The sequence below is a fragment of the Myotis daubentonii genome, chromosome 5, assembly GCF_963259705.1.
Source record: "Myotis daubentonii chromosome 5, mMyoDau2.1, whole genome shotgun sequence".
Lineage (NCBI taxonomy): Eukaryota > Metazoa > Chordata > Mammalia > Chiroptera > Vespertilionidae > Myotis > Myotis daubentonii.
The window spans coordinates 24,994,573-25,009,730 of record NC_081844.1 but is presented as its reverse complement, the minus strand read 5'-3'; the positions used below and the strand labels follow the sequence as shown (position 1 = coordinate 25,009,730).

The 15,158-nt window shown below is 46.6% G+C and overlaps 1 pseudogene; it reads right to left on the bottom strand.

The window, feature by feature from the left end:
- Nucleotides 1-5,118: 5,118 nt before the first annotated feature.
- Nucleotides 5,119-15,158, bottom strand: part of LOC132234517 (adhesion G protein-coupled receptor E2-like) — a 674,172-nt pseudogene continuing 664,132 nt past the window's right edge.

The following is a 15,158-nucleotide window of genomic DNA, read 5'->3' as shown; positions in this document are numbered from 1 at the left end:
CGCCGACCTCAGGGCGGCCACCAGGGCCTGGGCTTGGGGGGTAGCTGCCTCCTTGGCCTGCTGTTGGCCGGCTACCTCTGCGTCTTCTTCGCGGGAGTTAAAGACTTTAATTGCCATGTTTACCAGGTCCCGTATCAGAGTTTGAGGACCCTGTTCTGCCTTTTTAAGCTTCCTCCTGATGTCCAGGGCTGACTGAGTGATAAAATGGGTCGCTAAGACCACAGCCCCGGCAGGGTCTTCAGGGGAGAGTTGGGTATGGAGCTGCATGGCCTCCGTGAGGCGGCTTAGGAAAGTGGCTGGGTTTTCGTCTTTGTCCTGAGTGATTTCCCTGAGTTTGTCATAGTTAACTACCTTCTGAGCCGCCCTTTCCATGCCTTCTATAAGGCATCGGAGCATGTAGTCTCGGAGTCTCCTTCCTCCCTCCCCATCCTGATATCCCCAGTGCGGGTTAACTACTTGCACAGCTTCTACTCCTGTCGCAGCGGTGGCATCGGCTATGTGTGCTGGGTCTGCGTAGTCTCTTGCTGCTGCTTGGGCTCGGTCACGTTCATCTGCGGTCATGGTGGAAGTTAGAATTATGTGAATGTCATGCCAAGTAAGGTCATACACCTGAGAGAGGTATCTGAATTCCTTTATAAATTGGGTAGGGTTAGCAGAGAAGGAGCCTAGCCTCTTCTCTATAGAAGAGAGATCAGCTAGAGAAAAGGGGGCATGGACCCAGACGATTCCCTCAGGTCCTGTGACCTCTCAGAGAGGAGCTAGCGTCTGGGGGTCTGAGGGGGAGTCCTGAGGGGGAGTCCAGGTAGCAGCGAGGGTGGGGTGGTTTGACCTGGTCCGTCCTGCTATAGGGGAAGAAACCAGTGGAAGTTTAGGGTCCGTGGTATGAGGAGAAGCGGGAGCGTACGGAGGGGGAGGGGGATTCGACACAGACGGGAGTGGGGGGTAGAGTGCTGCGGGAGTGCGGGACGATGCAGGGACGGGTGGAGGTGCCGGACCTGGGGTGCTGCGAGCGATTCCGGAGGGATGGTTAGTGCTGAGTCCTCCAGCTCTGCCGGGTGCGAGTTGCCTGTGAGTCGCTGATCCGGAACCTGTGGAGCCGAAGCTTTCCGGTCTGTTTTAGCAAGGGGAATTTGGGTAAAAGAGCAGGTCATACAGAGCTGGGGGCGAGAGCGGAGGTACCAAAAAGCCTGAACATAAGGGATTTCAGGCCATTTACCTGTTCGTTGGCAAAAATTGGTTAGGTCAGTTAAGATTCCGAAATTGAAAGTGCCGTCCTGGGGCCAGACGGAGCCATTGTCCAGAGCTTAGTGAGGCCATATTTCAGTGGATAATTGGATGAGGCGTCGCTTTCTCTGTTCCGTCTGATCATACCCTAATTAACGCCAATTGGAGAGAACACACCCTAAGGGTGTGTTGGAGCCCGTCTTGGAGGAATTGCTGCCCATACTGATTCAGGTCCCGGTCGGAGAGGTCTCTCAAGCAGGCGTCCCCGGTTGGGAGAGAACCCCGAATACAGACAGAGACAGGGGACAGGCCATCTCGGGGACATCCCCGCCAGAGAGGCAAGTCTGGGGAAGATATCCCTGGGATACCTTACAGGAGGGCCCCTTGGCACGGCCACGACTACAGACAGGGGTGCCCTAGGAACACCGAATAGAATAGTTAGAGGCTTACCTCACTGCCGGGCAAAGATCGGTTTGGAGGCCGGCTGGTCTGGTCAGGGAGGTCCTGGCCAAAAGGTGTGGCAGACCTCCCGGGTTTCAGCACCAAGATGTAAGGTTTAATCTGAGATGTAAGATTTAATCTGACCAAAACCAATAAGTTGACCAAGACAAGCAGGGTAAGAGCGAAAGATCCCATTTATTGAAAGCTCTTGGGGTCCGAGAGCACAGGCCGGGGGAGTCACACCCGCCTATGCCTGGCAGAGTTTCTTTATGCTGCTGTCGGACCAATCAGGTTTGTTCACGGTAGCTTGTGGCAGATGATTTTTTGAGCGGGAAGTTTGTACAGCTGCACCATGGCCATTCTGAGAAGTCCCGGGTGGCCGTTATTGTCCAGCAGGATGTTAACACAGCTGTGACTTGGTTGTTCTGGTAGGTCCAGGGGACCACTATTGTCCAACTCAGTGGGTGGGATCGGGGAAGTCCCGGGGAAGTCCCTATTTTCCCAGCCTCAGACCTTACATATATCAGATTATATTCTTCAAGAATCCTGAAACAAAGTAAATGAACAATTAATTAATAACAGCCTCTCAAATTATTGAATACCCTATTAAAAATAATTACATGCAACTATGATAATTTTTTGTTCAGAAAATCTAAAACTACCTGCAACTGACACTAACAGAGAACCACAGCCTTCTACTCAAAGGGAGGTCCTCAGACCAGGACCTGCAGCATCAACATCACATGGATGATTGTGTGATTTTCAGAATCTGAAGCCCACCGGGACCTGATCATTCAGATTCTGCATTTGAACTATACTCCTGGGTGACTTGTATGCACAGTGAAGTTGGAGAAGTGCTTGTCTCAACTAGGTGTTGTCACCTTCTCATGCTGTCAATTGAGGCAGGATATTACGTCTGTTGGTGTCCAGCAGCATTTATCAGACATTGCCAATAGCCCCTGAGGCACAGTCATCTCTGGCTGAGAATCACTGTTCACAGTGAAAGCTAGAGGTATACTGACAGAATTCCAATCAAAACCCCATCTCTTATCAGTTTGATCTCTGAGCAGGTCAGTAATCTCATTTGAGCCCTATTCCTGCAATGGGGAATAGAGAATGAGCTTTTCTAAAAATTAAATCAGACAATTCTTATAAAATGCTTAGCTCAAGTATGTGGCATAACAATATCTAAATATATCTCTTACTAGAGGCCCAGTGAACAAAAATTTGTGCACTCATGGTGGTGGTGGGGGGGGTCCGTTAGCCTGGCCTGTGCCCTCTTGTAGTCTGGGACCCCTCAGGGGTGTCTACTTGCCAGCAGGGAGCAGGCCTAAGCTGCAGTCGGACATCCTTAGCACTGCTGAGGAGGCGGGAGAGGCTCCCTCTACCACTGCTGTGCTGGCAGCCATCAGCCTGGCTTGTGACTGAGCAGACTTCCCCCTGTGGGAGTGCACTGACCACCAGTGGGCATCTTCTGCATTAAGCGTCTGCCCCCTGGTGGTCAGTGTGTGTCATAGTGACCAGTCATTCCCAGTTGTTCTGCTATGAGGGTCAATTTGCATATTACCATTTTATTATATAGGATAGAGGCCTGGTGCAAGGGTGAAGGCCGGCTGGTTTGCCCTGAAGGGTGTCCAGGATCAGGGTGGGGGTCCCGCTGGGGTGCCTGGCCAACCTGGGTGAGGGGCTGAGGGCCGTTTTCAGAGGTGGTTAGGGGTGATCAGGCAGGCAGGCAAGCAAGCTGTTAGGAGCCAATGGTCCTGGATTGTGAGAGGCAGTTGGACATCCCCCAAGGGGTCCTGGATTGGAGAGGGTGCAGGCTGGGCTGAGGGACACCCCCACCCCCATGCACGAATTTCGTGCACTGGGCCTCTAGTGTTAGGATATAAAATACTTAAAACATTGCTTCCTATTGACTGCAAAATAAACATAGTTGTTAGCAGTTGTTTGGTAAGAAGTCATAATTCTACTCCATTGCTTACATTTCCAAGATTTTCTTTTTACTCCCTCAACTTTTGGAGGACTGACTCATTGTAGAAAATAACCCTTGCTTTTGGCAAAATGTAGAAGGTACCAAGGAAACAAGTTCAGGACAAGCACACAATAGGAAGGAATGACTGACATTGAGTGTGATGTTATGATGACCTCTCAGCACCAGCAATATCTGAGACACATGCTTTCCTTTGTTTTCACTTGGGGCACTTTTTCTATACATTGTTTTTATTTGAAATCATGTATTTAGCTCAAGGTATAAACTTTTCCTGTGTAATCATGGGCCAGAAAATATTATCTTGAGAGATATAGAAAGTTTAAGCATTATCACCAGAAAACTGCATTCTACTGGGAAAAGTTTAACCAGGAAGGCAGTCTGTGGAATATACCTATGTTGTTCTTTTCTTATTTATTTACTAGAGGCCCGGTGCACAAAAATTTGTGCACTCAGGGGAGGGGGGCGCCTCAGCCCGGTCTATGCCCTCTTGAAGTCAGAGACCCCTCAGAGGATGTCCACCTGCTGCCTTAGGCCCACTCCCCAGGGGATCGCGCCTAAGCTGGCAGTCAGACATCCCTCTGGCAGACCGGCAGCCCTCGAGGGATGTCCACTTACCAGCAGGGAGCAGATCTAAGCTGCAGTCGGATAGCCTTAGTGCTGCTGAGGAGGCGGGAGAGGCTCCCGCCACCACCGCTGTACTGGCAGCCATCAGCTTGGCTTGTGGCTGAGCAGAGCTCCCCCTGTGGGACCACACTGACTACCAGGGGACAGCTCCTGCATTGAGCATCTGCCCCCTGGTGGTCAGTGTGTGTCATAGTGACCAGTCATTTCCAATCATTCTGCTATTAGGGTCAATTTGCATATTACCCTTTTATTATATAGGAGTGCCTGGCCAGCCTGGGTGAGGGGCTGATGGCTGTTTGCAGGATGGTCACACCCCCTTCAGGGTGGGGGTCCCCACTGTGGTGCCTGGCCAGCCTGGGTGAAGGGCTGATGGCTGTTTGCAATCTGGTCAAGCCCTCCTACCCGCCGTGGGGACCCTCACCCCATGGAGGTTTGGCCAGCCTGGGTGAGGGGATGATGGCTGTTTTCTGGCTGGCCACACCCCCTTTAGGGTGGGGGGGTCTCCACTGGGGTTCCTGGCCAGTCTGGGTGAGGGCCTGAGGGCCGTTTTTAGGCTGGCCAAGCCCCCTGGCAACAGAAGCTCCCAGCCTCTCCTTTTTTTCTTTTTTCTTTTTATTCTGGGATTTATCTACCTTCTATAATTGAAACTTTGTTGCCTTGAGTGGAGCTCAGAGATGGCTGCGTCAGGTGGGAAGCTTGGCTTCCTCCATCACTGGGCCACCAAGCCTCCTTGCTCCAGCCCCGTGGCTGCCGGCTGCCATCTTGGTTGGGTTAATTTGCATATAGTCACTCTGATTGGCTGGTGGGCATGGCTTAAGGCATAGTGAAGGCACGGTCAATTTGCATATTTGTCTTTTATTAGTGTAGATTATCGAGGTAGCATTGGTTAATAACATTATAGGTTATAATGTTAACATTGTATGTAATTTGGCATAATTCTGCTATTTTTCTTCTCAGTATGTATCTGAGGAATATTAAAAAACCAATTCATGAAGATATATATACCCTTATATTTGTTGTAGCACTATTTACAATAGTCAAGATATGTAAACAACCTCTGTGTCCATTGATGGGTGAATCAACAAAGAAGTGGTACATATATACACTGGAATACTACTCAGTCTGAAAAAAGATTAAGTATTGGCATTTGCAACAACATCAATCAGGAGAGTACTATCATAAGTGAAATAAGTCAGAGAGAAAAGGACAATAATCATGTGATTTCACCTCTTTTTCTTTAGTGACCCACTTTTAGTTTTCTTAGAATTGACTTAATTTTCTCTTTTATGCTGTCAATCCATCACCTTTTACCTGGGAAAGAGATAAAACTAAAATGATGGAAATGGCTAAAAATAAATAAACAAATAATAATTAAAACATCAAGTCTTTTCTTAGTTTTCCTAAATTTTTTACTTGAAATATTTCAGACCTATGGAAATTTGAGGAACATCTATGTACCTTTCAGCAATTATTGTTTTGCCACATTGATCTATCTCTTTACGCACACATAAACACACACTTTCATTTAATATCAAAATTACAAACTTATGTAATATATGAAATTCACATAACATAAATTAAATAATTTTAAGGTGTACAATTTAGTGGCATTTAGTACATTTGTGATATGCACTCATCCCTCTATCTAGTTCTAAAACCTTTTCCTATCACCCCAAAGAAGACTCCATGCTCATTAGGTAGTCATTTCCCATCACCCTCTTCCAATCCTGGCAAAAACCAACCTACTGTCTGTCTCCACAGATTTACCTATACTGGATATTTCATATAAATAGAATTTTCCAATATATAACCATTGTGTCTGAATTCTTGTACCTAGAATATGTTAGAGATTCATACATGTTGTAGCATTGTTATTGGCTGAATTATATATCCTCAAAATTCATGTGGAAATCCTAACCCCCAGGACCTCAGAATATGACTATACTTAGACAAAGGGTCTTTACATTGTTTTATGCTTTTGTTGTTAATCTGAGGATATTTTTCCATTGATTTTTAAGAGATTGGAAGAGAGAGGGAAAGACAGAGAGAAACATTGATGTGAGATGTGAGAAAAACACATTGATTTCATGCAAACTGCCATCAGCCCCTCACCCAGGCTGGCCATACCTCATGGGGTGAGGGTACCCGCTGGGGGGCTTAGCCAGCCTGAAAATGGCCCTCTGCCCCTAGCCCAGGCTTGCCAAACCTTCATGGGGTGAGGGTCCCCAGTGGGGGCTTAGCCAGCCTGAAAACGGCTCTCAGCCCCTCACCCAGACTGGCCAGGGACCCCAGCAGGGACCCCCACCCTGAAGGGGCTGTGGCCAGCCTGCTAACAGCCCTCAGCCCCTCACCCAGGCTGTCCTGGCACCCCAGGAGGGACCCCTACCCTGAAGGGGTTGTGGCCAGCCTGGAAACAGCCATCAGCCCCTCATCCAGGCTGGCTAGTAACCCCAGGGCGGACCCCTATCCTGAAGGGAGTGTGGCCAGCCTGCAATCACCCATCAGTCCCTCACCCAGGCTGGCCAGGCACTCCTATATAATAAAAGGGTAATATGCAAATTGACCCTAACAGCAGAATGACTAAGAATGACTGGTCACTATGACACACACTGACCACCAGGGGGCAGATGGTCAATGCAAGAACTGCCCCCTGGTGTTCACTGCACTCCCACAGGGGGAGCTCTGCTCAGCCACAAGCCAGGCTGATGGATGCCAGTACAGCGGTGGTGGTGGGAGCCTCTCCTGCCTCCTCAGCCGCTCTAAGGATATCTAACTGCAGCTTAGGCCTGCTCCCCACTGGCAAGTGGACATCCCACGAGGGCTACTGGGGTGCCAGAGGGATGTCTGACTGCCAGCTTTGGCCTAATCCCCCAGAGACCGGGCCTAAGCCAGCAGGTGGTCATCCCCCGAGGGGTTCCAGACTGTGAGAGGGCACAGGCCAGGCTGAGGGACACCATCCCCCCCCCCTCGAGTGCACAAAGTTTTTGTGCACCAGGCCTCTAGTGTAAGGATAATTGATAAGAGAAGAATGATGGGATTCAAAGTGAAGGTGAAAGTTGTCTTCAGAGAGAGGAAAATGGTGTGAATGATATGACAATGTGGAAAAAGTGCATGCTAATTTATGTGTGGTTCAGATTTTCTCTGTGAAATATGTGGTAAGAATATTTGCTGAGAAATGGAGAAGGGATAGAAGATTCAACAGTGAAACCAGTGCTTGTGGAGGATGGATGAACAGGTGAAAGATATACAGGACTTTCTGGGAGTATAGTAGGCTCCTTTTGAAAAAAAATATTTTAAAATATGTTTTTATTGTTTGAGAGAGAGTGAGGAAGGTAGAGGGATAGAGAGCTAGAAACATTGATTGCCTGCTTCCTGCATTCTCCCTACAGGGGATCAAACCTGCAACTTAGGAGTGTGCCCTGACTGGGAATTGAACCCAGGACCTCTTGGTTTATGGGTCAATGCTCAAGCACCGAGCCACAGTAGGTGGGCATAGTAGGCTCCTTTAAATGGGAAAGAAGACTCAAGGTGTTTAATGGAAGATGGAAGAAGAGCTGAGAAACTGTAAGAGAACATTCTATGTCTAAAAAAAATTGTAAAAAGAACTTGGTAAATCTAAACTACTGGTGTTTCTTAGTAATCAGTGCCATGAATTATCCCATGCAATGATGGTTTTTCATCACTGTTTTTACAGTTGGTGGAGGGTGCTGAAAATATCAGGGATCCTCCTTAAATCTAAAATGCTAGCCAATACTTCCATTTAATTCTTAAATATGTACATCATTTCTGCCCATTTTTGCCTTTTTCTTGTGTGGTCCTGAGTGACTATGAGATAGAGGTGGATGAAAAGGTAAGATATGTGGTACTGAGTTGAATGTGAATCCTTGCTTCAGATCACTGATTCTTGCTTACTTAGTTAAACAAGCATGGCACACGGCAGGTGTTCAACAAGAGTGCTAACGTGGGATTCTGAAGATGGCGGCTAGCAGGATGGAGGTGAGAGAGTGGGTGTGAGTGAGTGAGGGGGTGAAAAGGGAGTGTGTGGATGTGTGTGGTGTGTGTGTGAGTGAGGGACAGTTAAATCCAGTAGGAGTATCAGAGGCTGGCAGACCAGGCTCTCCTGGACAGGGAGCATATACCACCACTTTGAGCACTCCCCGAGCTATGGGGCTTGGGCACAGAGCCCACACCATCTTGAAGGTGAGAGCAGCCTCCTCTAGGAACTCATCAGCACTGCCAGCCAGACTGGCCTTCTACACTGCTCACAACCCTGCAGCCACACCAGCCAAAATCCTGCTTCCCTGCCCACAGACCTTCAGACACTAGGACATCCACCACCAAGGTTGCACAGCTCCTTCAGCAAGAAGTGTGATTTCCCCCTCCCTGGCTGCCAACCTCTGGACACCTCAGTTGTGCCTTCTCAGTGCACAGGCCTCCTGAGCCCACCGCCCCACAGCTGGCTCCTGGGTGCCTCTGTGAGCCCCTGCTGGGCACACTTGTATCCAAACAAAGACACATGGCCCCAGAAACAGAAACTTGATCTTCCCACTCCCCGCCTGTCTACGCACAGACACCACGGTCATGTGGTATCAGTGTGTGGGCCCTCCTGAGCCCATGACCCTGGCAGACAGCTCCTGGGCACCACGGTAAGCAGCTGCTGGGCGCACATGTCCAACCAAGGGCACACATCTTCCAAAGTAGAAACTTGGACTTCTCCCTTCATGGGGCTGGAGGCACACCATAACCGCTCCGATCCAGTGTGTGGGCCCCATGAACCCACACCCCCGACAGATGGCTCCTGGGACACTCTGTGAGCTGCCACTTGGTGTGTGCCTCTCCAACCAAGGACACACGGCTCCCTCAGCAGGATCCACAACATCCCCCTCCTGGCCACCTACCTCTGGACACCTTGGTAAGTTACTGAGGACTTGCCTCCCTGGACAAGGTCACAATGTTTCAGCCACAGTCTATGAGATGCCCACATCCCCAGCTGCTGGCTCCTGAGCCCCCTTGTGAATCAGAGAGGGAAATCACTTTTGCCAGATTCCCACTGCCTCAACCACAGACTGTGAGACACCTGCCCCACACTGTCACGGGCTCTGGGACACTCATATTGAGTTGCAGAGTGACACTACTCCAGCAAGTCACACAACACCAGCCAATGTCACAGTACCTGACCGTCAGATCCCGATACTCCTTCCTCCCAGGCCGTGGACTCTGGGCACCCTCAGTGAGCACATACTAGTGAGACCTCAGGCAACCCCTTCCACAAAAGCTGGAACCACAATCACATCCAAAACAGCTTGCACAATGAAACTGGGGGTGAATCACATTGCCAATCCATGACAAGACTTCATCCACAAATAATAAACTAACATTCAAGACTCAAATACACCAAGAGAACCCAAATAGCTCAAGCAGGGAGCTCCGCTAGATCACCAAGACCAAGAGAACTGAGACAACACACCCCTGGGACCCAAAATCACAAACTACATAGCACCCCCCCCCCAAAGAACCTTGGTAACAAAGCAGTTGGATCTAAGACATAGAAACAATGAAAACGTTACAGCAAAAAATGGGGAGACAAAAAAACAATCCCCAAAGGAAAGAAAAAGAGATGACCAGAAAGGGAACTGAATGAAATGGAGGCAAGTAACATGTCAGAGAAAGAATTCACAGTAATGGTTATAGGGATTCTCAAACAACTAGATCCCAAATACACACACAACTCAATGAGAATTATAAGGAGCTGAATTAAAATGTCACCAACATGAAAAGGAACCAAGAGGAAGTGAAGAATGACCTAGCTGCAATAAAGAACACAATGGAAGGCTTAAACAGTAGCCTAGAAGAGGCTGAGGACCACATCAGTGAATTAGAAGACAAGGTAGGAAAAAACACACAAACACAACAGCACCTAGAAAGAAAACTTAAAAAGCAGGAGGAGAGCCTAAGAGACCTTTGGGACAACACGAAACAACATTTTCATAATAGGGACACCAGAAGGAGAGGATGTAGAGCAAGGAATAGAAAACATGTTTGAAGAAATAATGACAGAAAATTTCCCTGATGTTGGGAAGAAAAACCACACAAGTCCAAGAAGCACATTGAGTCCCAAACAAGATGAACCCGAAAAGACCGACACCAAGACACATCATAATTAAATTGGCAAACATCAATCACAAAGTAAAAATTTTAAAGGCTGCCAGAGAGACAGAAAGTTAACTACAAGGGATCTCCCATTAGAATATTAACTGATTTCTCTACAGAAACACATCAGGCCAGAAGGGAATAGAATAAAATATACAAAGTGATGCAAAACAAGGGACTGAATCTCAGAATACTATACCCAGCAAGGCTATTATTCAAAATTGAAGGTGGAATCAGGATCTTCACAGACAAAAAAGGGCTAAGAAAGTTTATTACCACCAAGCCAGCAATGCAATAAATGCTAAAGGGACTGCTGCAAAATGAATAAATAGAAAGGCAAGAAGGAGCACAAGCATAAAGAAAAAAAAATGGTGACAAACAAGTATTTATCCTATATAATAAAACCCTAATATGCAAATTGACCAAACAGTGGAACAAATGGCCACTATGACACACACTGACCAGCAGGAGGCAGATGCTCAATGCAGGAGCTTCCCCCTGGTGGTCAGTGCACTCCAACAGGGGGAGTGCCACTCAGCCAGAAGCTGGGCTCACAGCTGGCGAGTGCAGAGGTGGTAATGGGAGCCTCTCTGCCTCTGCTGCAGGTGGACAGTAAGGAATGAGGGGTCCCAGACAGCAAGATGGTGCAGGCCAGGCTGAGAAACCCCACCCCAATGCACAAATTTCATGTACTTGGCCTCTAGTCAATAATAACATTAAACATATATGGATTAAATGCTCTAATCAAAAGAAATAAGGTAGCTGAATGGATAAGAAAATATGACCTATATATTTTCTGTCTGCAAGAAACCCACCTTAGAACAAAGGATTCACACAGACTGATAGGGAAGGGATGGAAAAATTTTTTTCAGGCAAATGGAAATGAGAAAAAAGCTGGTGTAGCAATACTTATATCTGACAAAATAGACCTCAAAGTAAAGGCCATAACAAGAGATAAGGAGGACCATTTCATAATACTAAAGGGAGCAATTCAACAAGAGGAAATAACTCTAGTAAACATATATGCATCCAATATTAGAGCACCGAAATACATAAAAAAAACTTCTGGAAGATATCAAGGGAGAAATAGACAGCAAAACAATCATAGTAGGTGACTTTAATACCCCACTGATACCATTGCATACATCCTCTAAACAAAAAAATTAGCAAAGAGTAAGTGCTGGAAAATGGCTGCAGAATAGGCGGACGTGTCCTGAGCCTTGTCCTGGAGCAGATGGGATGAGCAACTAAACCAAATAACATTCACCCCGAATTGGCAAAATAGACACAGCTGGTGAGACAATCCACAGCCAGGAAGGGCAGAGGATGCCTGGAGAAAGGTAAAATCAGGGATCTGGTCTGGAGAGAATTGCAAGACCTCCAAGCCCAGAGGGTCAGATGGAAGCCACACGGCACTGAGGCCACGTCCCTTGCGACAGGCATAGCGTCTGACTGGAAAGAAGGTCCACAGTTCTGCTGGCAGCAGGAGATTCTAGATCTGGGTCCACAGTCATGAGAGATTGAGCCCAGAGGGGGCAACCTGGATGGCTGCCCAAGCCACGCCATACCGGGGGGGAGAGATGTTCACAGTGGAGCAGCTCTTTCCTCTCTTTTTGGTCTTTGCTTTTATTCACTAAACATAGCTCATAGGACCATTCAAATACAAACACCTTTGACTGGGGTGCAGCTGGAGGTGCGGAGTTGTGAAGTCTGGAGAGAGACTAGTGAGAGGAGAGGGTCGAGGAGAGGTGGCCACAAGTCTGGTGCTGAGTCATACCTGACATGCCGGACCTAGGGTAGCCATTTTCTCCTGAAGAAATAGCCCCTCCCTGCAGTCTCCAGGCAACCAATACACCCACACCCAGACTACACCCTGAGTGGTACAAAGGATACAAAAAAAAATCTGAATAGTCCCTGAGAGCCAACAGGGACTGGCCTAAAGAGAAGCCTTCATTCCCAGCAACAGGAAACAGCAGCAGACAGTACAGAAGAGTGGGACCTTAAAGCAGTCCTCATGGGGAATTAAAACTCGGTGGAAAGGAACGACACTTTACTTTTTCATTTTTATTTTATTAATATTTTGTTATCTTTTTTCTTTATTTTCCTTTGCTTCTTTATTTTCTATTTCTTTTTGCATTATTCTTTCATCATTCTAATTTATTTTATTTTCCTATTTTTTAAATTAATTTTTAAAATTTATTATTATTTCGTTCTTCTCTTTCTCTTTCTTCTTATCCACTCATCCTCTTTCTATTTCCTCTATACTGAACTATCCCCTCTGGCTGGCTCAACGCTTAAGCCCAGGGCACTGCAACTACATGAGCAGCAGTCTAGTGAGCGGTCTGCCCCCATCCGAGAAGCAGCAGCCCCATGAGAAGCCTGGCACAGTCTGAGGAGCGGCAGCCTCACATGGCCTGCCCCTGTCCAAGAAGCAGTAGCCTTGCACAGCCCACACCCATCTGAGGAGCAGCAGCCACATGAGCAGCCCACTCCCATCTGAGGAGCAGCAGTCTTGCGAGCAGGCTGACGCTGCCCAAGGAACACCAGCCATGTGTGCAGCCCATCCCTGTCTGAGGAGTGGCAGCCGTGCAGAGCCCGCCCCCGTCCAAGGAGCAGGAGCTGCTCAAGCAGCCTGACCACGTCTGAGGAACAACAGTCTCATAAGCATCCCACCCTCACCAGCCAGAGGAACAACCACTGCTATAAGCATAGCCCACCAGAGGAGCCACCACCAACTGAGGAGCAGCTGCTGCCACGACCGCCCAAGGAGCAGCCCCTGCATGACTCAACACCTAGATCCTGCGGTGAGAGAAAAAATAGGGAGACAAGGAGACCCCCAGAGGAAAGAAAAGGATGAATTGCCAGAAAAGCAGCTAAGTGAGACAGAGGCATGCAGTATGTCAGAAAAAGAATTCAGAATAAGTGTCATAAACCAGATGGATGAAAAAAAATCAACAATTTAAGTAAGAATTGAGAAGAAATAAAGAGTGATATAGCTGCAATAAAAAACACAATGGAAAGTCTCAACAGTAGAATAGGAGAAGTGGAGGACCGAATTAGTGAATTAGAAGACAGAGAAGCAAAACACACCCAAAATGAGTTGCACTTAAAGAAAAAAAATTCAAAACATGAGGAGAGCCTAAGGGAGCTTTGGGACAACATGAAACAAAGCAACATATGAATAATAGGGGTGACAGGATGACAGAAAGAGGAACAAGGGTTAGAAAACCTATTTGAAGAAATAATGTCAGAAAACTTCCCTGATGTGGGGAAGAAGAAAGTCAAAATGTCCATACTACCCAAAGCAATCTATAAATTCAATGCAATCTCCATTAAAATACTAACGGCATATTTCACAGACCTAGAACAAACTCTCCAAAAATTCATCTGGATTAAAAGAAGAACTCGATTAGCTGCAGCAATATTGAGAAAGAAGAACAATGTTGGAGGGATCACAATACCATATATCAAGCTATATTACAAAGCCACTGTTCTCAAAACTGCCTGGTACTGGCACAAGAACAGACATATAGACCATTGCAACAGAACAGATAACCTAGAGATCAGCCCAAGTGATTATGCTCAATTAATATTTGAGAAAGGAAGCAAGAGCAAACAATGGAGTCAAGACAGTCTCTTCAATAAATGATGTTGGGAAAATTCGACACATACTTTCAAAAAAAATGAAACCAACTTACAACATACACAAAAATAAATTCAAAATGGATAAGGACTTAAACGTATTATGGGGAACCATAAAAATCTTAGAAGACTCTATAGTAGTGGTTCTCAACCTCTGGCCCTTTAAATACAGTTCCTCATGTTGTGACCCAACCATAAAATTATTTTTGTTGCTATTTCATAACAGTAATGTTGCTACTGTTATGAATCATAATGTAAATATCTGATATCCAGGATGGTCTTAGACGACCCCTGTGAAAGAGTTGTTCGACCGCCAAAGGGGTTGCGACCCACAGGTTGAGAACCACTGCTCTATAGGCAGAAAAATAGCAGACATATGTCATAGCAATATCTTTACTGATACAGTTCCTAGGACAATGGAAACTAAGGAGAAAATTAACAGAACTACATTAAAATAATAAGTTTCTGCACAGCAAAAGAAGCCATCAACAAAACAACAAGAAAGCCCACTGCATGGGAGAACATATTTGCCAATGTTATCACTGATAAGGTTTTAATCTCCAAAATTTACAAAGAACTCATACAACTTAACAAAAGGAATATAAACAATCCAATAAAAAAATGGTCAAAGGACCTAAGTAGACACTTTTTGAAAGAGGACATACAGAACGCAAGAGACATGTGAAAACATGCTCAAAGTCACTAATCATATGGGAGAGGCAAATCAAAACAACAATGAGGTACCATCTGACACCTGTCAGAATAGCTATCAACAGATCAACAAATGACAAGTGCTGGAGAGGATGCAGAGATAAAGGAACGCTCGTGCACTGCTGATGGGAATGCAGACTGGTGCAGCCACTGTGGAAAACAGTATGGCATTTCCTCAAAAAATTAAAAATGGAACTTACATTTGTCCCAGTAATCCCACTCCTAGGAATGTATCCCAAGAAAACAGAAACACCAATCAGAAAGGATATATGCACCCCTATGTTCATAGCAGCACAATTTACAATAGCTAAAGTTTAGAAACAGCCTAAGTACCCATAAGCAGACGAGTGGATTAGAAAACTGTGGTACATCTACA